Below are 22,840 nucleotides of genomic sequence, written 5' to 3'. Positions count from 1 at the left end.
AAACTACTGTCTGTTTTTGAAACACCCTCATTTTGACCTGTCAAAGTTCTATTTGCCCTTTAAGACAGTGCGCTAATCTGCTGTGTGATAACTTCAGTCATGCATCCAACACAGACTCTTCCCTCTAGACAGTTATATCATCTTGCCTCCAATTATAGTCAACTACACCCAGATGCCTCAGAATCCATCTGCAATGCAGGAGATGCAAGTTCGGTCCCTGGTTGGGAAGTTCCCCTGGAGAAGGAAATGGCAACCTACTCCAGTATTCTTGCCTGGGAAATCCCATGGACAGAGAAGCCTGATGGGCTATAGTCCATGAGGACACAAAGAGTTGGACATGACAGCGACTAAACAATATCACCGCCACCCTTGTTCATACCCAGCACTCTCCTTTTCCCTCAAACACACACACACCTTTTTAAAAAGAATTTTTGTTAAACCATTATACAGTTCAAATCAGCACGCCTGGTTCATTTCAGCTCCTTCACTGCCCAACCAGGCGACTAGGACTGCTTCAGCTTCTCGGCTTTCCCTTTGTCTATGATGACCAAGGTGTAAAGGTATCTTCTGAACTGACCTTTAAATTTCCTGTTATTCTTATTTTCCTTGATGTTGACAGACCTGGCATTGTCTCACCTTGCTATATGCAGAAAGTCCTTTATTTCTTCAGTTTTGAGAGGCCAGGCAAAGAGGCACAAAGAGCACATGGCCACACAATGAGCAGCAGAATGGAAGAGAATGGATAAGCTTTCCTTACCCTCCCCAAAGCTCCTTTAAGGATCAGCGCTGGATCTTAGGTAGCTCAGAGCATGGATGAAAGTTTTTAAACTGAAGTGACCTTTTATAAATTATAAACCATGTTGCACTAAATTATTATCAAAATGCTTCACTTACCCCAGGGCAAGAAAGAAAAGCAGCCACTCCAGTGATGCTGGGGGATACCAGAGGCTGTGTTCTCTCCAAAAACCCAACTTGAATTCCTACAAGTCAGCATCCCTGAACTGCACATTTGACAAGAAACCTTATTTAGCAGTTGTTTCCTTTCTGCTTTTCTACCAATTCCCAAGTTCCCTTGAGGGGAGTGTCTTACGATCATTCACTCCATACTCCTTGACTTACCAAAGTTAAAACACAAGCAATGGTTAGAGGCAAGCAATCTATAACTGATGCATTTGGCTGTACCTTTCTCATCCTGACAGTCTGGAGTAACAGTTTTTACAGAGGAAACCAGTACTGCTGTGGATAAGAGATTTAGCCAACTGTGATCATTGGTTTGAGAGCCACTCAAAGCCCAACTGAGGTTGACTCCCCAACCTTCATTCTACCCTTCCCCTACTGTGTTGGGGCTTTGCCCTTGAGGACATAACTCCAGCTCCAGGCCTAGTTAAGCCCATCAAAGTCCTTTCATCCTCTCTGCCAGCAATTGGTCTGGAACTCAGGCCTAAATCAATCCAGACACGCCAACCCAAAAGGACAGTTTTTTATGCTCATGCCCCCAATTTGTCCAGAGGCAGAGGGGAGATCTTTGCCTCTGTCTGGGAAAGAAGTCATTTTCCCTTCAATCTCTCTCAATCTCCCTGGCCCACACTCCCACATTTCTACAATTAGCTATGAGCAAAGCGTGAGGCCCCGACAGCCACTAATAACTATGCACAGATAGCTTAGGGATGCCGCTGATACTGTGAAAGCAAACAGATGAGACAGGAAGAAATGAGGTCTCTGAGGACAGATACACACTAAGTCACTGAATTAACCTACCTGAAGCCCTCCCCACTTCTGGACTTGGGTGAGGTGACCCCATAAGTTTCCTTACTGGTTAAGCAAGTTTGAGTTAGGTTTTCTAACACTCATAGTTGAAACCACCCTAACTTAAACATTTAATGAAACTCTCTGCAATTAAAAAAAAATCCGCTTGATACTCATTTCAACTCTATGCTTTAATTAAGAGCCATATAACAAAATTTTCATGTGTGATTATAATTTTTTCGTTAGTTGACTGAACAAAACAAGATGCCAAACATAAATATGAAACAGTATCACATGAAGTAACTCAATGTTTGATGCAGTCAAACAACCAGTAGCTGGCCAGGATCACATTAACAGGGCATCACCAAAGCATCACCCACTCAATGGACGCAAGACTGAGGACACTCCGGGAGATAGTGAAGGACCAGGAAGGCTGGTGTGCTGCAGTCTACAAGGTCGCAAAGAGTCTGACATGACTCAGCCACTGCACACCACCACCACCACCAAGGCATATAGACTGTAAACAGGCTGGTTACAAAAAACTGTTCCTTTAATTGGTATCTGCACTGCATGGTGTAGTGCCTGTATGTTAAACAGTACTTAAAGATAAAAGCAAAACTGTGGGTTTGAACTCACGTGTTCAAGAAGAGATGGAACTACTAAAGAGGAATGCACTCTGGATGCTGAAGGTGTGCTAGGGTAGGAAAAAACCAGCACAGACCTGAAGATACTGATTCAACTTTCTCCAAATCATCCTGAGTCCCAAGAGAATCAGCAATAAATCCTGAGACAACACGCCAGTTGCAACATTCAGACAGCAGCTCCCCTGTTAAATTTCAGGAATTCTCCTCTCCCCATGTGTGAAATAGAGGAGTTGTACGTGTTCCCTTCTAAGGCTCCTTTCTGCTCTGAAATGCTGGACCACACAAACAACCAGAGACTTGATTTTCTACTGTGTATGATGAGGATTTCAATCTTAATACTTATCTCAATACTTTTTCATAAATATTTATTAGGTGCCTACTATGTCCGAGGGAAAGGGCCAGGCCCTAAAGAAATGCTGAGATCAAGTATGTTCTTTACCTCCAGGGTATTACAGACCCCAGGGAAGGCTGCTATCAATATAAAAATTTTAGTGAACTAAATTAAATCCAAACACATTACAAGGTAACCAGACCATCAAGTCCCAGTTTTCCAGGATAAAAGTAATGAATTAGAATGATAATCTCTAAGTACCAGGTGAATTTTACAACTAGAAGGAACCTGTGCCACAAATCTGAATAAGATGTTGTAAGTGGGTAATAAAGAGCAGTTTCCAAAAATCAATTTTAAAAGGCTGTGCTTCTAAGCCTGCCAAAACCTCAGACTCATGATTCTCATCCTAGTTCATCTTTGCTATTTCTACCAATGAAGCATGAGAAATTCCGAAGCCCTTTCTTACCTGCCTTGCTGATCAATTTCTTATCCCGTTAACCTTCAAACTTTTTCCAGTTCCTCCTTAACTAATTATTTTTTATTAAACAGGAAGCACGCCATTTATAAATTCTGAATCTCTGATGGCTTACGGTATATGGCACACATATGGTAAGCAAAACATACATATGGGACTACATTTTTAAACTTATCCCATGATAATATATGCAAACTTCATACCTTACACCTTGAAAGTTGCTTTCTGTTAAGTTTCCTCAAACTTTCATGTGACTACCAATTTTTCATACACCCTACAAGGACTTGTTCTTGTAACTACTTAAATTGTTTTAACTTGACATTAGACAAGTTAAATGTCTTTAAAACTACTCTCTGAAAATCCCTCTTTAAGTACAGTTTTGCTTTCCCCTTGCCAAAGCAGCTTTTAAATCCAATGAATTTTCACAGCTATTTGGATCTTTTCAATTTAAAGATTAGCTGCTGCTGCTAAGTCGCTTCAGTCATGTCTGACTCTGTGCAACCCCATAGACAGCAGCCCACCAGGCTCCCCCGTCCCTGGGATTCTCCAGGCAAGAACACTGGAGTGGGTTGCCATTTCCTTCTCTGATGCATGAAAGTGAAAAGTGAAAGTGAAGTCACTCAGTCGTACCCAGCCTCCTAGCAACCCCATGGACTGCAGGCTCCTCCGTCCATGGGATTTTCCAGGCAAGAGTACTGGAGTGGGTTGCCATTGCCTTCTCTGTTAAAGATTAGAGGTGATTTACAAATACACCAAAATGTGCAGAATGTGAACATTAATACTATCTGTGATGCTGGGGAAAACTTACTTCAAATGTTCCTATCTATCCCCTCCTCCTCAAACATACACAAAACAGGCACACATCCACTACTTCATTCTATGTTTCTATTAAGGTACTCAAAAACACCAGTAGTTTTATTGTGAAAGACACACTGCTGACTCACTAAATGTGTCAGCTGAAAATTGTGTCTCCCCTCTCTATTTTCTTTTTTCATGGCTGGGTTTTGAACCTAAGTTTACCTAACTCTTACCTTTTCACCTTAATTTGGTCACTACCCAGATAGTCAAAATCCAGCTGTGTCCTGTTTTTCCCACCCAGCATATTTATGATTTAACCAACTCAAGGGACATGGGTTTGAGTGGACTCCAGGAGTTGGTGATGGACAGGGAGACCTGGCGTGCTGCAGTTCATAGGGTCTCAAAGAGTTGGACATGACTGAGCGACTGAACTATTTTTGAAACATTTGTGACTACAGCTTCATTGCAAAGACAAAATTTAAATATGATAGACAGAAGGATAGGCATTTATGCAATGATCTTAGTTCTATCCAGAGTGAAACAAATGTTCTTAACCAGTGAAATAATAATGAAATTATATATCTTGATAATCATGCCACCGAACCTGTATTTTTCTAATTGTTCACAATAGAATCAAGGAAGACAAGGCAAAAATCTTGCTGAAGTCCAAATGAATTGTGTCTATGACATGCCCTTGAGTTACTGTCCAACAGTCTTGCTAAAGAAAGAACTGAAGGGTATATCTGGCTTTCTGTAAGGACTGTACTTTTTTCTCAGTGCTTAGTCAACTGTCACTTGTTCTGAAATACTGTCCAGGACCCAAAGAAAAGGTTACAGAATTTACTTACACTGTTTTTACTAAAGTCAAAACACACTGCTTCAAAGATGATGGTGAGTCTATAATCCACTGGCCTCAAGAGCCAGGACTCCACGCTCTGCAGTAAACAGATGCTCCCTCACAACCTACTCTTTCACCTTTCACCTTCCATGTCATCTGTCAAATCTCACTCTCCCATGTTTAGTCAGAAGCTCACTTTCCTTTACAGAGAGGTCAAATGCAGAACTGGAACTAAAGAGTCCTGCAATTTGCATCATATAGCGCTACACCACTCACCATTAGAAGTAACCAGCATTCTCAGAACAAAACTCAAGAAAGCCTTTGCTTTTTCTTTTTTAAGGTTTTTGAGATTGTTACTATTAGCTTTTTCTAGCCAGCACTGAACAAACCTTCCAGTATATAAAAGCTCAAGTTTAAATCAACCCAGCTTTCTGCTGTCAGGCAGATCATTGTAATGCATTACAGAAGGTTTGGTTGAATTCCAAGCTTCTGTCTAGTTCTCAGGAATCAGAGCCTTGGCCAATGGGCATAGAGTGAGTCATGACCAATTTTTCTACTGTTGTATTAAAGGAGGCGGGCAAAAGAACAATCCCTTAGATAACTAGAGACACTGGCCAAGAACTGGTGCCATCTGCTAATATGGGTAGAAACGACACTGAAGAGAGAAAGGTTGGTGAGGGGGCAGATGGGACTCTCCTAGTCATCTGGTTTTATTATCCTTGCTCCAATTTGTGTTTGATAATTTGAGCTAAAGATAGAAAAGATACATCTCTCCACTGGAATAAGAATATGATGGGAGAACACAAAGTTGAATTACATCTCTGCCCTGCTTCTTCATTCCAAACAATTCCCACACCATCCTTTGGGTGAAGAAGGCAAAAGCCTCATCTCTGAGATGAGAGCCCAGAAAGGTATGTTCAACTGTGCATTAGGATTAGACTTTCCACTGCTGTTCTTTGAATTTTGTGGCTAATAATTTGTACAACTGGACATGACTGACATTTTTATCTGTAATAACTTGACTTAGCTCTTTAAATTTAAAAGCCAGAAGAGAGAACAGTATGATTACAGCACAATCTGAGGGCCTAGTGAGTGACACATGATACAAAAATCATTTTGATCCCACCACTGTTTACCTCTTCTAACTCCTGCCATTTCTCTCCTTTGCAAATTATACTCATTTTATTGTTTGCAATTCTGTCATTATATTAGACTGATCATATCTCTATGTACAGAGAGCTCTGATTATTAAGCTAATTCTTAAAAAAAAAAAAACTGTGTTGCAATACAACTGATATAGTAGAACAATTTGGGCATGAGTTTTGCATTTGCTTGTGTACAATTTTACATATAACAAATACAAATAGGTGCTATCAAACAGTATTTGTCTTTCTCTCTCTGACGTATCTCACTTAGCATAACACCCTGCAAGTTCATCCATGTAGTTGCTAATGGCAAAATTTCATGTAAGACGCATCTTACAGAACCCAGGTCTCCTTGCTAAGCCTCACACACTGAGGAGAGGTGACAGTGGAGGTGTTTTCTGTCTGAAGTGACCTCTCTCAGATATTTGCATGGCTTACTACTCCCTTACCTCCAGCAAATCCTGGCTATAAGTTCCCTCAATAAGGTCCAACCTGACTGCATTATTAAAAAAAATTCACTATTCTCCAACTACATAGAGAGGTTTTCCTCTTTACATGCTTTCTATCTAGAATTTTTACCTTCCAAAACACTTAAAGATTTATGTACTTAACTTTTTTTTCTTGCATTATTCATTAGAATCTAAGCTCAATGACAGGAGATTTTTTCCTGCTTAGTTTGGATATCATCAGCCCACTATTTAGAACTGCACCTGACACATGGGTCAAGAAATATTCGCTAAAAAAATGAATACACATATGGAGGCACAAGCATGGTTATTTAAACCATTATAAGAGTCAAATTAATAATTTCAAATCCATAGAACCAAGCACTTTTAAGGAACTTGCTCAAATACATGAAAACTATGGAGAAGTCCTGGGCTCTAACTGAAGGGCAACATCCATTTAGAAGGCTAGACATAGGTTCCCCTCCTCCCACCTCAGAGAGCTCTTAGAATTACAGGACATGTTTTTTAAAATGTGAATGTGGTCATATTTATAGCTGGAGGTAAATTGGCTCCACATTGTCATCATTTCTACAGAGAAAGAATGACCAAGTCACTCCTCTGCATTCACAGCACCTGCAACAAAGCCACTTGAAAACAAGTGGTGGAGTGGGACGCATTCAAAAAGAAATTCACGGCTGAGAAGGCAGGGATCATGAAATACAAACCAAAGTGCTTCACAGAAAAATCCCTAGAAATGGCAGAATATTAAATTGTATCTGACCTCTAAGTCACTCAAAGTCCACCCAAGTCTGTGGGTCAGTAACAAATCCCAAATGTCAAGCTCATTCTCTTTGCCACTGACTTTACAAAATGGACTTCCGATGTCTATTTGCAGGTGTCTACATACAAAAGAACTTGGCAAACAAGTACTTGGCTCTGAGGCACGCTGAGTTGGTCAATTTAAGTCCATGTCTAAACCAGCATTTCATATGTAGTTTGTGATCATGCATGGCGATACTAAGTGTACTCTTAGACTACAAGATTTAAAAGAACTCGTGACCCATTCTTGATATCATGTCTCTCCAAACCTCTGGTTTCTCATCTGAAAATAGGGATAATGCCAGCTGTGCCTCATGGGTTATTGTAAGGATTAAATGGACTAAAGTTCATTTTCTACTTTCAGATAATAAGCACCACCTATATCGTTAAATCTCTACCACCCTATCTGTATACTTACGACTGAGGTATAAGAGTCACCAGAGGAGCCCCTAGAGTCATCAGAGGAGTTTAAAGGTCACAGGCCTACCCTGTAAACACGCTAATTTAAATGGACTAGGATAGAGTTTGTTTAAAAGTTCCAGTTTCAGGTTATTTCCACATGGAGCCAGATTGGAAACTCAAGATTTAGATTCTAATACCCAGATTCAGTAGTCAGGGGTAGGTTAGGAAATATGTAGTTTTTCACAGGTACCTTACAAAAATTCTTACAATCAAGCAGTATAAGAAACTCATCTAATAAATATAAGAAAGCATTAAAAGCATTTATCATAGGAACTGGCACAAAGTAAGCACTCAGTGGCAAAATAGAAAACAATTGTATGTTTATAACTATGTATAAACTATGTTTATAACTATGTATATATATGTGTGCACACACACACACATATATATATATATATAGAAAGAGAGGGAGAGAGAAAAAGAATATGGATTAATCTAGGCAGGGATTTGCCTAGATTCATGTGTTTGAAACAAATCCACAATCATATACTATTTATTTTATCTATACAACATCTATGCTTCCAACTGCATTTTAACAAATACAGTTGAAAAGTATGTTAAAAATATATACTAGAATACAAGTTTTTTTAAGTTTTTAGAACTTTCCATAAAGGAAAAATGTGATCTGAATAAGTCTGGTGTAACTTTTGAGAAGGAGGGAAGGAAGAAGAGTGGGCAGGAGGAAGAAGGGACAGAAAAGAAAATTAAGTCACATAAACATTGGCCCTGAGTAGTGACGAGGGGCGTATATGAGGAAGGGTACTTGTCTTACAAAAAAAAAAAAAACACTTAAACACTTGTGTTCTCTTTGTCTCCAGACGCGGGTAAGGACTAGCATTTACCGACTGGCTGTGTGCCAGGTATCCGACACCCATAAAGTTAGTCAGTGCTCCCAGACAGCACTGCAAGGGAGCCCTCACCATCCACAACCCACACAGCACACAACCTGCACGAAACACAGCAGGACTTTTCTCTCAGAGTCAGAGGCTCGGCCACTTGGCCCAGAAGGCCGGCTCCTGTGAGGAGAAGCGCAGAGAACAGGCCCCTGCGGCACAGCCCTCAGCGCTGGCGGTCCTCTCTACAGTGTCTGCTGCAGCTTTGGGAAGGCGGGGCCAGAGTTCCTGCCTGCACTGCCTCTGGAGACACAGCACGTCGAACAATCTCTGCTCAACAGGTAAACAGCAGGGCCCTCTCAGGGTCAGAGACTATCGCTGAGGGAACTTACAAACTCCTGAGGAGGGAGCTCTGGGAATGAAGTCTTTATTAAAATGGCCAGTCAGTCCTCAGGGTGAAAGATGATGAAAACTGACTGGTGTTGTAAAACACCTTCCTCCACAACAAAGTGGACCCACCTGAGAGACACTCTGGGAAAGACAAGTTGAGTGACTCAGACTGTACACAGGCAGAAATTTTCAGTAGAGTGGTGAAAGTGAAAGTGAAGTCGCTCAGTCGTGTCTGACTCTTTTTGCCCCCACGGACTGTAGCCTATCAGGGTCCTCTGTCCATGGGATTTTCCAGGCAAGAATACTGCAGTGGGTTGCCATTTCCAGTAGAGTGGTACAGATTCCCAAAACACTGCTGGGTTGGATGTATCTATCAGCTTTCAGGCATATTTTGGCTGTCACAGATCATGTCAAGCATGATCATGAAGACCGATGGAAGGACTCACCAACTCGAATTCTATGGGTTAAGAAGGAAAGGAATGTAGAAACTAGCCAGAAAGAACTCAAATGCTCCAGAAGACCAGCAGCAACAATTCTGCCGAGGCAGCAGAGCAGGCCCTTGGCCTTCTGTCTGCAGTGGCAGCCAATCGCCTTGACCCAGAGGTGCCTGGCTGTGGGCACCGCTGGGCATAAAAACTGAAGAATGATTTGCAGAACAACTCTTAAGTATTAAGTATCCCGGGAAGCAGAAGGCAAACACGAGATGAAGAGAAACAGGAGGAGGAAGAACCCTTCTGAAAAATGTCCTCCGTAATAGTCTCAGTAGGTATTTAATTTCTATTTTTTCCCTTTTCTGTGAATTCACAAAGGCCAAATCTTCCAGTTAAATTAGAGTGCAGTAAAGCACTAAGTCAGCATTCAACAGGTTTAATTACTGTGTAAATGAAAGAAATTATTATTCATTCATGACATTTACTTCAGATCCAATGCTAGCTGCTTTTATGTAAAGTTGAGGGTGAGGGGAGTAAAACTCAGATGGGGAGAAAAGAACAAGAACTAGGATATATAATTACAGCTGTATTTCTTTGCCAAGTATTACTGAGCCTAAACAAAAAAGTGCTTGTTTGCTCTCTTGAGAAAAAGCATGTGATCCATCAGTGGTGGCTCTAAAGAAAGCCTCCCCTCTCCTGACACACGGCCAGGCTTGATAGGTAGACCAATATTTGAAAAGCCAGTAACAGGGGCTTATTAAGGCCACAAAGCCTGGAGAGCCCATTGTGGTTCAACAGTCCTGAACTCTGGGAACAATCCTAGCAGTCAGGCCCTACAAGGTAATGGATGTCCCACTGCACCAGGAGAGAAAAAGGGCCAGTTGATGCTATCAGGACAACTAGACAATGAGTCTTTTTTAATGAATTTGCACTGAGCTTAAACAGCTCGCACAAGCAGAAAAGACACACACACACATACACACACACACACACATATGCACAAAACCCTAAACTAAATCACATGTGGAATTTATTTTTCATTCTCATCTGTCTGCCTGGTGGAAGAGATTCAAGAGAGGGTGCCTGGGGAACTACTTCACAACAGGGAGAAGTATCTGTCCACAAATCAGCATTCACTGAATGGGAGATAATCTGTCACCTGAATTGTTAACCCTCCATGGTTTTCTCAGAACACAGTTATTACAGACTATAATCCCACTGAAATGTTTTAAGTTTTCCAAAGTACACTCTGAATAAAGTCAAACACCTAATCAAAACATATCATCTTCCTACTCCAACATATTCACACAGGCAAGAGAACACACACAAACACACATAGGGATATTTTTGGAACCAGTTATTCTCAAATCTTTCCTAAACCTCCAACCACTAGCATTCAATTACTACAAATACTACAGCAGTCAGGAATTGGCAGTAACAATCTCAGTTTGTTTTAAAACCTGAGGCCACACAAGTTGTGGACAAGAAATTATTGTAGAACAATTTAGACAGATTTAAAGGACCAAGCACAAATCTGAGAATAATAATGAAGCTGCAATTGTTAAGGCTGAAGGTTTACTTGTTGGCTTAGAAGACTAACTGAATAAACTGAGCTGTTGAAAAAAATAAAACAATGTTTGCAGATACCTTAAATATTTCCTGAGACTAAATACCTTTACTGGACTTAAAGCTTTCTGCTAATTTCAGTTCCAATGTCTCAATTTCCACTGGCAAGAATCTAACATGTATTTTAGGATAAAGGAAATAGCAATTATCTGCATAAAAAAGTATTTGACTGAATAGAAAATTGTTTATGCATTATTATTGTTAACAATTACTGAGAACTGCAGCAATGTTATTTAGACAAACCATTGTTATGTATTAAAGCTTGACTGAGAGTCAGAATAAAGTAAAGGGCTTGGTGTTCAGTCAATATTCTAGTGGAGCCCCAGATTCTTTCAATTCCTGACTTCTCAATTTTAAATTGTGAATGGTACAAAGAAATACCAGTGGAAGCCCGATTAATAAATCTCTCAATTCTTCCTCCAATGTATTCTTGAAGCTCAATACAGGATCACGGTATGATTACCACAAGCTAGGTTTTCCTGGGGCCTGAAGCAGGTAGCATTATGATTTCTGTCTGTACACTGCCTAAGCCCTTGTCTCCTTTAAAGCTCTGATTTTTCTCAAGGTTACTGTTTCAAGTTTTATAAGACTTTTATTCTACCAGGGAGCATTTCTTACTACTTTATTCTGAATTAGGCCTTAAAAGAGATCACCTTCCTTCCCCCACTTTTAGAAAAGGAAAATAAAATCAGAATCCTTATATATATATATCTCTTCATGGCATGTGGGATCTTAAGTTCCCCGACCAGGGATCGAACCCATGCCCTCTACATTGGAAGTATGGAGTTTTAACCACCGGACTGCTAGGGAAGCCTCTAAAATATATTTTTAAACCTTATTATTGTTTTTGTTGCCTCAGCACCTTTTCTTCATTCTTTGGTAACCACAGCTCAAGTTTCCTTTGAAGAATTAACGCCACCTACCTCAGGCTCCCAGCAGAGTCACACCACCACAGGGTGTGGTCATCACATAGATCCAGTCACAAGTAACTGATTTAAGAATGGCCATGTGACCAATGTCAGACCACAGAGGAGTAGTAGCATGATTCTTGTTGGAAAGGACAAGAATGAGGGTCACTCTCCCAGGGCTGCTGAGCTGGCAGAACATGTGAGTCGTCTCTGCTTCTACCCCACAGAAGCCAACACAGAGGAAGCCCTGCTGAAGGATGGAGGCAGGTTTCCAAAAAAGCTAAGCTCCTGAAATTCAGATACTTTTAGCTCAGTTTACCCCTTAGCTCCGGAGAAGGCAATGGCACCCCACTCCAGTACTCTTGCCTGGAAAATTCCATGAATGGCAGAACCTGGTGGGCTGCTGTCTATGGGGTCACACAGAGTCGGACACAACTGAGCGACTTCACTTTCACTTTTCACTTTCATGCATTGGAGAAGGAAATGGCAACCCACTCCTGTGTTCTTGCCTGGAGAATCCCAGGGACGGGGAAGCCTGGTGGGCTGCCGTCTATGGGGTCGCACAGAGTCAGACATGACTGAAGCGACTTAGCAGCAGCAGCAACCCCTTAGCTCTGTGATTCTTAAACCCATAAAAGTTTGAATTGGGGCTAAGGTGCAGAGATGTTTCAACAATTTATGTTAAAGGTAGTACTGCCTTTTTAATCCTGTTCTGCAGCTCTGGTGTAACCACACTTCTTTTCAACCATCCCAAACTTCCTCCAGGTATCATCTCCAAAAAGCCTTCCTGGGTGACTGTTTCAAATATATTCAGAGGCACACAGGCTGATAATCCCTCAACTCCAGCTCAACCATAACTATGCAACAGGTCAGGTGCTCTCATATGTGACCTACTCATTCATTATATATCACCTGCTCTTTTTATTCTTATATAGTTATGCAGTCTGTGAAGCTTCCACAACTAGGATTTATATTACATTGTATAATATTATGCACAGATTTTAGACTCAGAAGATCTGAGCTTAACCTCACCCTTTCACTGGCTTCTTTGAATTCTGCTTCTCACATCTGTAATGTTAGGCTAATAATATTATTTTTCCCAACTTTAGTAAGATGTAAATGTCATATGACATTATATAAATTTCAGGTATATGGGGTGATTTGATATACTTGTATATTGCAAAATGAGTACATACTATCTGCTGTAAATGATAGCTGTGATAACAAAGTTACATAACTTGTGAATGTATGTTGCAATCTTTAAAGCACAAAGTAAGTGATACTGCTGGTGGTGGTGATGTCTCTTATGTTCCCCTCAGTAGATCTGTGAATGAGCTGAGAGGTGGAGGGAACCACTAATCATCACTCGGTCCTTGAGTTCCTGTGCTCCTTTCCCACATGAATACAGTCATTGAGTGATATGATAGACAGGAGCATCACCAAAAATGCCAGGAAGAGGATATGACTAGTGGACAAATATGAGATTTCCAGGCTCTGGAATAAAAGGATTTCCATATCTGATATCTTGATCTAATTGAGTTTTTCCCATTTTTGAGGGGAGGCCTTGTAGATATAAATATAATATATAAAAACAACATTATAGATGTATCACAGAAGAACTATGTTCTTTGCTTAGATATCCAACAAGCTACTTTAAAACAAAGAAAAATGTGTTTTACGGGAGAAAATATTCAGATATCAAGATAAACTCTGTATTCACAATGTAATTTTGGGAAAAAGAAACTGCTTATATTTCATCCCCAGTTCCTAATGCTTTTAAAGTAAAGAGTTGTGACTGGATGAGTTCCAAGGTCTTTCTCAGCTCTACAATAATGTTTTTTAAATAAGATTTTCAGAGCATATTCAGGTTTACAATCAAACTGGGAGGAAGGCACAGAGAATCCCCATATTCCTCCTGCTCCAAACACGCACAGGCCCCCATACACTCTGGAAATGGCACCTTAAAAAAATACCAAAGACGCACCTCCAATGACACACCACAGTCGCCTGAAGTTCTAGAGTAACTTTCAACCTCCTAATGCTTTAGATTATCATATGACATAGTGTTTAATTTCCTATTACATTTCAATTGATCTAAGCCCCCATAAACACATCTGAAGTTTACTGAGTGAACAACACATACTTGTTTTCCAAATGTGTTAACAATGGTCTATTTCCTGGAATGTTTTAAGGAAATTCTCATCCAAGGGCTACCTACGGGGGAGATCATTTGAGAGGCAGTGACAACCAGCTGCTCATTTGTTTCCATCAGTGGTTAGTGAGCCACTCCTGTCAGGATTCTGAAAGAACACTGGAATGGATGGAGCAATCCTGGGGATCATTCCTCATTCATAGAAAGGCCCACAGGAAAAACAAAATGTTTAATTCACATTGCTGTGGCCCACATCTGTCTTCCATCTGACCTTTCTGAAGTGCTTTCCTACACTATCACCTCAGCAGGTGTCCCTGGACCTCAAATCACTTCACTAAAAGCACAAATAAAATTAAGCTCAACTGTTCAGTGATGGGAAATGAAGGCACTAAGAGGTCCCTGTACTGATCCCTCCAGGAAGGTCAGGACAGACCTGTGCGCACAAGATGCTGCACTTCCAGCTCTCTGCGCCAGTTTCCCATCACTCCCATCAATTAATGACTTTCACGTTAATTAAACACAAGATTTCTTGTCACTTCACAAGATCCCATATGTCCTCTTCCCACCGCCCAGTACTTCTTCTACTGACTTAAGCTCAGCTCTACTCTCTCAGCCTTACATCTCTATAAACAATGTCCCCAGCAGGAAGAGCTAACACTCCTATGGAGCCAATGTGCCAGGCACCACCATATGCAAATACCCTTTCAGAGGTTATCTCTTTTAAACCTCACCAACCAACCCTATGAAGTAAATTTGTTACTACTTCACAGATGAGGAAATTGACACACAAGGAGGTAAAGTGGCATGCACAAAGTGTTTACTGCAGTCTTCTATTTCTCTTTTTTAAATTACTTTTCTTCTGAACACAGATTTACTCATTTTCCCACTGTCTAAATAGTGACCGGGTACACACATCTAGAAGGCAGTAACAACTGTCAGGAGAACATCTCAAGCCTCAAAACAGAAACAATCCATGGAACCCTGAGTCTTGGTTGTATTCACAACTTAAATGACCAACCAGTCACACACAAAAAACCCTCCTCTGTCTTCTCCCCAGTCGCCCCACACTCCACAAATATTTATTAAATAACTACTATGTGTCAGATACAAGGCTAGAAGCTGTCTGTTCTCTAGTAGCTATTCTGAGGAGCTGAATTTATCATTTTGGATCCATGATTTCAACAACTTTCTACCTAAACTAGAATTCTGCACATAATAAATGAATCTGATCCTCAACATTTCCTCAGATGCTTAGTGCGTATTTTTATTTTTAATCAGGTTTACTGAGGCAACACTGATACACATAATTGATGTATATACAGTGCACTGCACATAAAGTGATAGCACTTTGAGCTATTAGGTCAACACACTCTCCAGAGAGCAAAGCTTACTCCACTAAAATGCTCCAGGAGGGCCCACTCACAGTCCTGAGGATCCAGAGATCGACCAAATTCAAGTCCTGCCCATCTTGAGTTGCAGATGATTGCATGTTACCAATTCCTGGGGTCACAGAACCGTGAATGAGTTTGACAGACATATTACCATGCAATTTATTCCAAAGCATTTCTCAACCCACACAGCAGTAAAGTTGCCCTGTTCAAACTCACGATGCACTCAAAGTCTGTCTTTACATTTCATCTTTTCTTATTTTTCAGCACTTCTTCCATCTTTACTCTCCTGTGTTTATTCATGTTCTACCCCTTCTTTCATTAAAAAGTGTTCCTAGGGAAAGTGAAGTGAAGTCGCTCAGTCGTGTCCAGCTCTTTGCAACCCCATGGACTATACAGTCCATGGAACTCTCCAGGTCAGTGTACTGGAGTAGGAAGCCTTTCCCTTCTCCAGGGGATCTGCTCATTCACATTAAGTTAGCAAATCACTAAGATGAGCATGAAGCTGAAGCTCCAATACTTTGCCCACTTGATTCAAAGAGCTGACTCATTAGAAAAAACTCTGATGCTGGTAAAGATTGAAGGCAGGAGGAGAAGGGGACCACAGAGGATGAAATGGTTGGATGACATCACCAACTCAATGAACATGAGTTTGAGCAAACTCCTGGAGACAGTGAAGGACAAGGAAGCCTAAAGTGCTGTAGTCCACAGGGTCGCAAAGAGTCAGACACAACTGAGCAACTGAACAACAAACTACAACAACATGTCCAAGCTTAGTGTTACTTTTTCCAAGGAGTACTGGAAATTAAATAGGAAACCAGTGTCTAATTGCTCACTTTAAACCACGAGCTAGTTACACAGGGGTGAAATCCTCTAGCCAATCCATTATTTCCCTGAAATCCTGTGACATGGGCAGCTATTAATCTATTCTTAGCCTTCTGGTTCAATCATTCATTCATTCAGTAGTTAGTGGGTGCCTGTCACGTCCCAGCCAGTATTGTAGGTATCAGGAAATGCCGGTATACAAAACATGCAAAAATCCTGTCCTACAGTTCACAAGTTAAAGAGAAGCATGCACCACAAAAAACTCCATGTATGATGTATAATTATGACCCGAACCTGGATCTCCCGCATTGTAGACAGACACTTTACCATCTGAGCCACCAGGGAAGTCTATAATTATGATATATGACATTAAATGTTATCCGTTCTTTCAGGATCTATGTACAAAGGATCTGAGAAGTTTTTTATCTTGTTTGAATGATGCCATGATGCACAATAGAAGCCGGAAAAAACTAGCACTGGCCACCTTGGCTAAGTCACACACTGCCCTGAAAAACAGTTTCCTCTGCTCACAAAGAAAGCTGGGTTAGGAGAATTCTAAACTCATCTTTTCAGATTTTCTAATTGGCTCGGGGAAGAATACGGGTCACAAAGAGAAGATTGTTAAACAAGTCAGACTTCTAGTCTTCTGCAGGAATAAAGACCCTATAAAGAGGCAAACATCATTCTTTATGTCACTAGAGACAGCAACCTTTCAACAGCCACTTAGCACATCCCTGAAACCAGCAACAATGTGAAGGCAGCTTTAGCAAAGCTGGCAGATGCATTCTCAAAGGGACACTCAGAGAATCACTCATGTTCATGCCCCCCTCTTTGCTTCCTCCTTTCGCCAACCCCTAGAAGTGTTTATGGTTTGAAAAACAGTAACTATTTTTATCTTCCAAGTTTGAAATGAGGTATCATCTGGCACAGATGAAAATGAACTAAATATTTTCTAAAAAATACTCAAAATTCTCCACTGAGGGTAACAACAAAACTGGTAAACACACTTACCCTCTCCCTGGGCAAACATATACAACAAGTTGAAAACAAAATGCTTCTATTGACAGGAAACCCAGTAGATACCTGGAATTATGCACCTTTTCCTTCTACTGCACATTCCTAATCTTCATTTCTTACATACTAAAGAATATTATTTATCTACATAGAGCCATTTAATGAGCATATTCTAGTAATAGAATCTATGTGTACCAACTAAAAACTACTTCATCATCAAACTCAGTATTTAAATACAGATGGAAACAAGAGAGCAAGCAGCCTTTCACAGAGTTTTGGAAATGATGAAAAATCATTTTAATCATTGCTTTTCCATAGTTATCTTCTCTTTATTATACTTTCCCCCAATTTTCACTGTGAAAATATTCCCACACTTAGTTTCTCTTTATTATATTCTTTATTTTCCCTCAATCTCTATTGTGAAAATATTTAAATCCAGAGAGAAGTTAAAAAAAGAGTACAACAAATGCCCATATATTCTTTGCTCAGATTCACCAATTGCAGTATTAAACTGGACATGGAACAACAGACTGGTCCCAAATTGGGAAACGAGTACATCAAGACTGTATATTGTCATCCTGCTTATTTAACTTATATGCAGTGTACATCATGAGAAATGCTGGACTGGAAGAAACACAAGCTGGAATCACAATTGCCAGGAGAAGTATGGATAACCTCAGATACACAGATGACACCACCCTTACAGCAGAAAGTGAAGAAGAACTCAAGAGCCTCTTGATGAAACTGAAAGAGGAGAGTGAAAAAGTTGGCTTAAAACTCAACAATCAGAAAACTAAGACCATGGCATCCGGTCCCATCACTTCATGGCAAATAAATGGGGAAATAATGGAAACAGTGTCTGACTTTATTTTGGGGGGCTCCAAAATCACAGCAGATGGTGACTGCAGCCATGAACACTTGCTCCTTGGAAGAAATACTATGATTAACCTAGACAGCATATTAAAAAGCAGAGACATTACTTTACCAACAAAGGTCCGTCTAGTCAGAGCCATGGTTTTTCCAGTACTCATGTATGGATGTGAGAGTTGGACTATAAAGTAAGCTGAGCACCAAAGAATTGATGCTTTTGAACTGTGGTGTTGGAGAAGACTCTTGAGAGTCCCTTGGACTGCAAGAAGATCCAACCAGTCAATCCTAAAGGAAATCAGTCCTGAATATTCATTGGAAGGACTGACGTTGAAGCTGAAACTCCAATACTTTGGCCACCCGATGCAAAGAACTGACTCATTAGAAAAGATCCTGATGCTGGGAAAGATTGAAGGCAGGAGGAGAAGGGAACAAGAGAGGATGAGATGCTTGGATGGCATCACCGATTGGATGGACATGAATCTGAACAAGCTCCAGGAGGTGGTGATGGACAGGGAAGCCTAGCGTCCTGCAGTCCATGGGGCTGCAAACAGTTGGACACGACTGAGCGACTGAACGGAGAAGGCAATGGCACCCCACTCCAGTACTCTTGCCTGGAAAATTCCATGGAAGGAGGAGCCTGGTAGGCTATAGTCCATGGGGTCGCGAAGAGTTGTACACAACTGTGCGACTTCACTTTCACTTTTCACTTTCATGCATTGGAGAAGGAAATGGCAACCCACTCCAGTGTTCTTGCCTGGAGAATCCCAGGGACGGGGGAGCCTGGCGGGCTGCCGTCTATGGGGTCTCACAGCGTCAGACACGACTGAAGCGACTTAGCAGAGCGACTGAACTGAACTGTCACAATATCACTAATTAACATTTTGTTAGTTGTGCCCACCCTTTGCCTCCTTCCTTCCCTTCCCATCTCCCCTTTCCTTCTCTCCCCACTCTATGCCATCTACACCCACACATACACACAATGTTGTTGAAACACCTGAAAACAGCTTCAAACTTTGATACTTTATCCCTTTATTTCAGGACATCCAGGACATCTTCTGAATTGGAGATCCAGGACATTCTCCTCTATTACTACAGTATCATTAACATTCTCAAGAGTTTAATATTTATCCAGTACTACCATCTAATACAGTCCAATTTCTAAATTTTCCTAGTTGTCCCCAAGTGACCTTTATAGCATTTTCCTCAACCAAGGATTTGCTCAAAGCTCACACTCTGCTTTCCTGATTGTCATGTCTCTGTAGCCTCCTTTAATCTAGAATAGCCCTCCTAGCACCTGTTCATTTTATCTAGTTTAACACAGTTACAGATCCAATGTTCTATGATTGTCCTGTGAACTGAATTACAGTGTCAAATTACTCTTTTATAAATAGCTGTAAAATGTTTAATCCATCTGAGGGATATAATGGTGGGATAAGGAATGGCTTTAAAATTTTATAGACTTAAAATCCTCAAGTCTTTTCATCTCAGTATTGTCTCTGAGACCACAGGCACATAGTCCAAAAGCCGCCTCTGCAAAACTTCTCTCCAGACATTACACACCCAATTCTGACTGTCAAACCTACTGCCACTACAACTCTAAGATATTAAGTCATTATATCCAAAAGAATATTTTGTTTTTAAGACTGGGAAAGGGTTACCAGTATTTGAGTCAGAGGTAACACAAAATTAATCAAATAATTACCACATTATCTCGTTTAGTCATTGTGTCAGACTCTTTCACAAGCCCATGGACTGTAGCCTGTTAAACTCCTCTGTCCATGGGATTTCTCAGACAAGAATACTGGAGTGGGTTGCCATTTCCTTCTCCAGGTGATCTTCCCAACCCAAGGACTGAACCCGAGTCTTCCTCATCAGCAGGTGGGTTCTTTACCACCTGGCCACCAGGGAAGCCCACTACTGACCAGGGGATTTTTGCAGAATCTAACACCTATGGCGTTAATATATCTCTAGTTAATAACGTGTTAATTTGTTTCCCACATTTAAATCAGAATCTCAAGCATGGCGGTGCACCAGAAAATTTACACTAAGAATTGAAAGGAATATGACTTATTCCACTAATAACTGAGTCCTCACAGCCAATGTGGATAATTTTTCAGAACACATACAAAATAATAATGTTAATATAAATGAATATTTACTGTGCCTTACAGAAAACTTAGTTCTTCAAGAAAGAAGCACAGTCCTAGTCAAGGAGGACGGTCTGGAGACCCTTAGAAATACTGGAAAGTTTGCAATGGCCTTTGTCCAAAACCGATAAAGTTCTGACCTGAAAACTGGCTTTATTGCCATGAACAGCCACAGTGGTAGGAAGGAAGAAGGCATTGGGATTATTTTTTTCCAAATAAGCTTGACTGTGGATTTCCACACAGAATTGCAACTAACAATTCCAGGTTATGGAAAACATTATTTGCAGGAAGCAAATCTAATTTAATTTTTTCATTGCTAACATAATACCTGTCATACAAAAGGGGCTTGTTTGGTCCATTTACACATTCATCTAACAAATGCTGATTTACTGCACTCACTGTAGCCAGGAAACATACTCTGTGCTGAGGATGTTAACAGTGAATAACATCCTAAAGGTCCTGCTATCACTGAATTGCAACCTTCAATAAGAAATAAAAAGCCCTAAAGTAAATGCATTTTCAAAGAGAATCATTTCAGATGGTTGTAAGTAATATTAAGGAATTCAAAGGGAAAATCACATAATGAAAAAGAAGCAAAGGGGCAAACAAGGACAGGTGATCCAAGAAGATGACACTGAAGAGTTAAGGTCTGAACTGAGATCTAAGGGGGAAGATAAAAGCCACCACGTGAGAATACGAGGCAGAGAAACCTGGGCCATGTGAACAGGCTAAGGAACTACAGATGGCTGATGACAGACTCAAGGTCTAGTGGGATAGAGGCAATGAAAGTGGGCAGGGGTCACTCATGACTTCAGAAGTCATGACCAAGTGTTGAGATTGTATTCTGACTGAAATGACGAGTCCTAGAGGATTCTGGACAGGACAATGCTGAACTGTAACGGATGTTTCTAAAAGGTTTATCATATTGGCCAACATGTGCAGAACGATAAAACCATCACCACAACGAAAATCAGTGAATCATATGCCTCAACCCCCTTGTTTACGCCTTTAATTATATTTCCAGGACTAATAAGAGGCAGAAGTACACAATCACAGCCTTGTGTAGGCAGTGTAAGAAACGAAGGAAACAGCTACTAGATCTGGTCTTCACCTCTATTCAAGGACACAGACAAGACTGAACAAGAGGGAAACAGCACACTGCACATGCTCCGAATGTATCTGGGGGAGTCACATCAGCAAAATAGTGGAGTAAGAGATACTAGCCTTGGTCACCCTACACCTCCCCCCACCCAAATTACACAGCTATTCATGAACAAAAGTAGTCTTTAGAGAGCCCAAGAATCCAATTAGGAACACAGAGGAGCAAAAAACAAAGAGAAACTGCACAGAAAGGATAGCTGGGGAGATGCGCTTGGCTGAGATATCAAGAGACAGCTGGGAACAAAAAAGAAAAGCGAGAGCCATGAGTATCACGCACACAAAGGTGTCACCATGGTCCCCAGTGGCCAGCTCTGCAAAAATCACTGGCAGCCTTTAATGCTGAAGACTTCAACAGCCTCCACCACAGCAGGAGATCCCCAGAGAGGGAGGCAACGCTGTTCACCTCCCAGAAGGAGCTGCGGTTACACTTCCCCAGGCTCACGTGAAGGTGCCTCCACTACTACCACACACGCCTCCAACGGTAGAGTTTCAGGGGCTTCGCATGGAACCACACTTCAAACCCAAGCTCCACAGCCAGGCCACGTGTATCCACATCTCGGGCACCAGAGCCACCACCGCTCTGTGCTAGCAGTTCCCCAGACCCTGTAGGTGCAATGGTTCAGAAAATGTATGTGTTGCAGAAGCTGGCACCATGGCTTCTTCATTAGAAACTAGCACCAGGTCTGCCACAGAAGCACCTGCAAGCTGAACCTGGCACAGAGAGGGCTGGTATGCCCTGGAAGAAAGAGAGAGGAGAGGAGCTCCTCAGGACACTCCACCACTGAACACCCCAAAAGAACTCACTGATACCACAGGTACCCACAGCCTTGGCCAATGAAGACCACTAATGTCTTCCCCAATGCTTGCCTCAGCTGACAGAGCTTCAAAAGAATTACACCACTGGGCTTTCCCCAGAGTCAGAACCACCACACATCCCCACTCAGCAAGTGCCCAAACATACTCTCACAGGTGAAGACACTTCCCTACCAAACCAATCCATAAGAACTGGAAGAGGCAATTGCACCATCAAATGTACAAAGATCAACAACACACTTTTGCTTGCTTCAAACACAAAACATACACACATACACACACAAAACAAAATCAAGGAAACATAACTACCAAACGAACACCATAATATCCCAGTAAGTGACATCCCTGAAATGGAGATTGTGAATTTGCAGAGAAGAATTAAAAAATAATTATTTTAAGGAAGCGCAATGATTTAAGGTAATACAGATAGACACCTAAATGAAATCGGGGGGGGGGGGGTGGAACATGGAAAAAATGAGAAGTTCAACAGAAATACAGAAATTAAAAAAAAAAAAAAAAAAGAGCCAAAATGGACTTCTGGAGCTGAAAAATTCGATGAAGGAAATGAAAACCACAAT

At 41.1% G+C, this 22,840-nt stretch overlaps 1 protein-coding gene and 1 pseudogene across 1 annotated transcript in view; both read right to left on the bottom strand.

Annotated features, from left to right (window-relative positions):
- AUTS2 (AUTS2, activator of transcription and developmental regulator) overlaps window positions 1-22,840 on the bottom strand; it is a 1,215,803-nt gene that overhangs the window by 805,542 nt on the left and 387,421 nt on the right. The gene's annotated exons all lie outside the window — the stretch shown is intronic.
- On the bottom strand, window positions 304-2,190 carry LOC113883667 (annotated as a pseudogene).

The sequence above is a fragment of the Bos indicus x Bos taurus genome, chromosome 25, assembly GCF_003369695.1.
Source record: "Bos indicus x Bos taurus breed Angus x Brahman F1 hybrid chromosome 25, Bos_hybrid_MaternalHap_v2.0, whole genome shotgun sequence".
In the NCBI taxonomy this organism is placed as follows: domain Eukaryota; kingdom Metazoa; phylum Chordata; class Mammalia; order Artiodactyla; family Bovidae; genus Bos; species Bos indicus x Bos taurus.
This window is presented reverse-complemented; position numbering and strand designations above follow the sequence as displayed.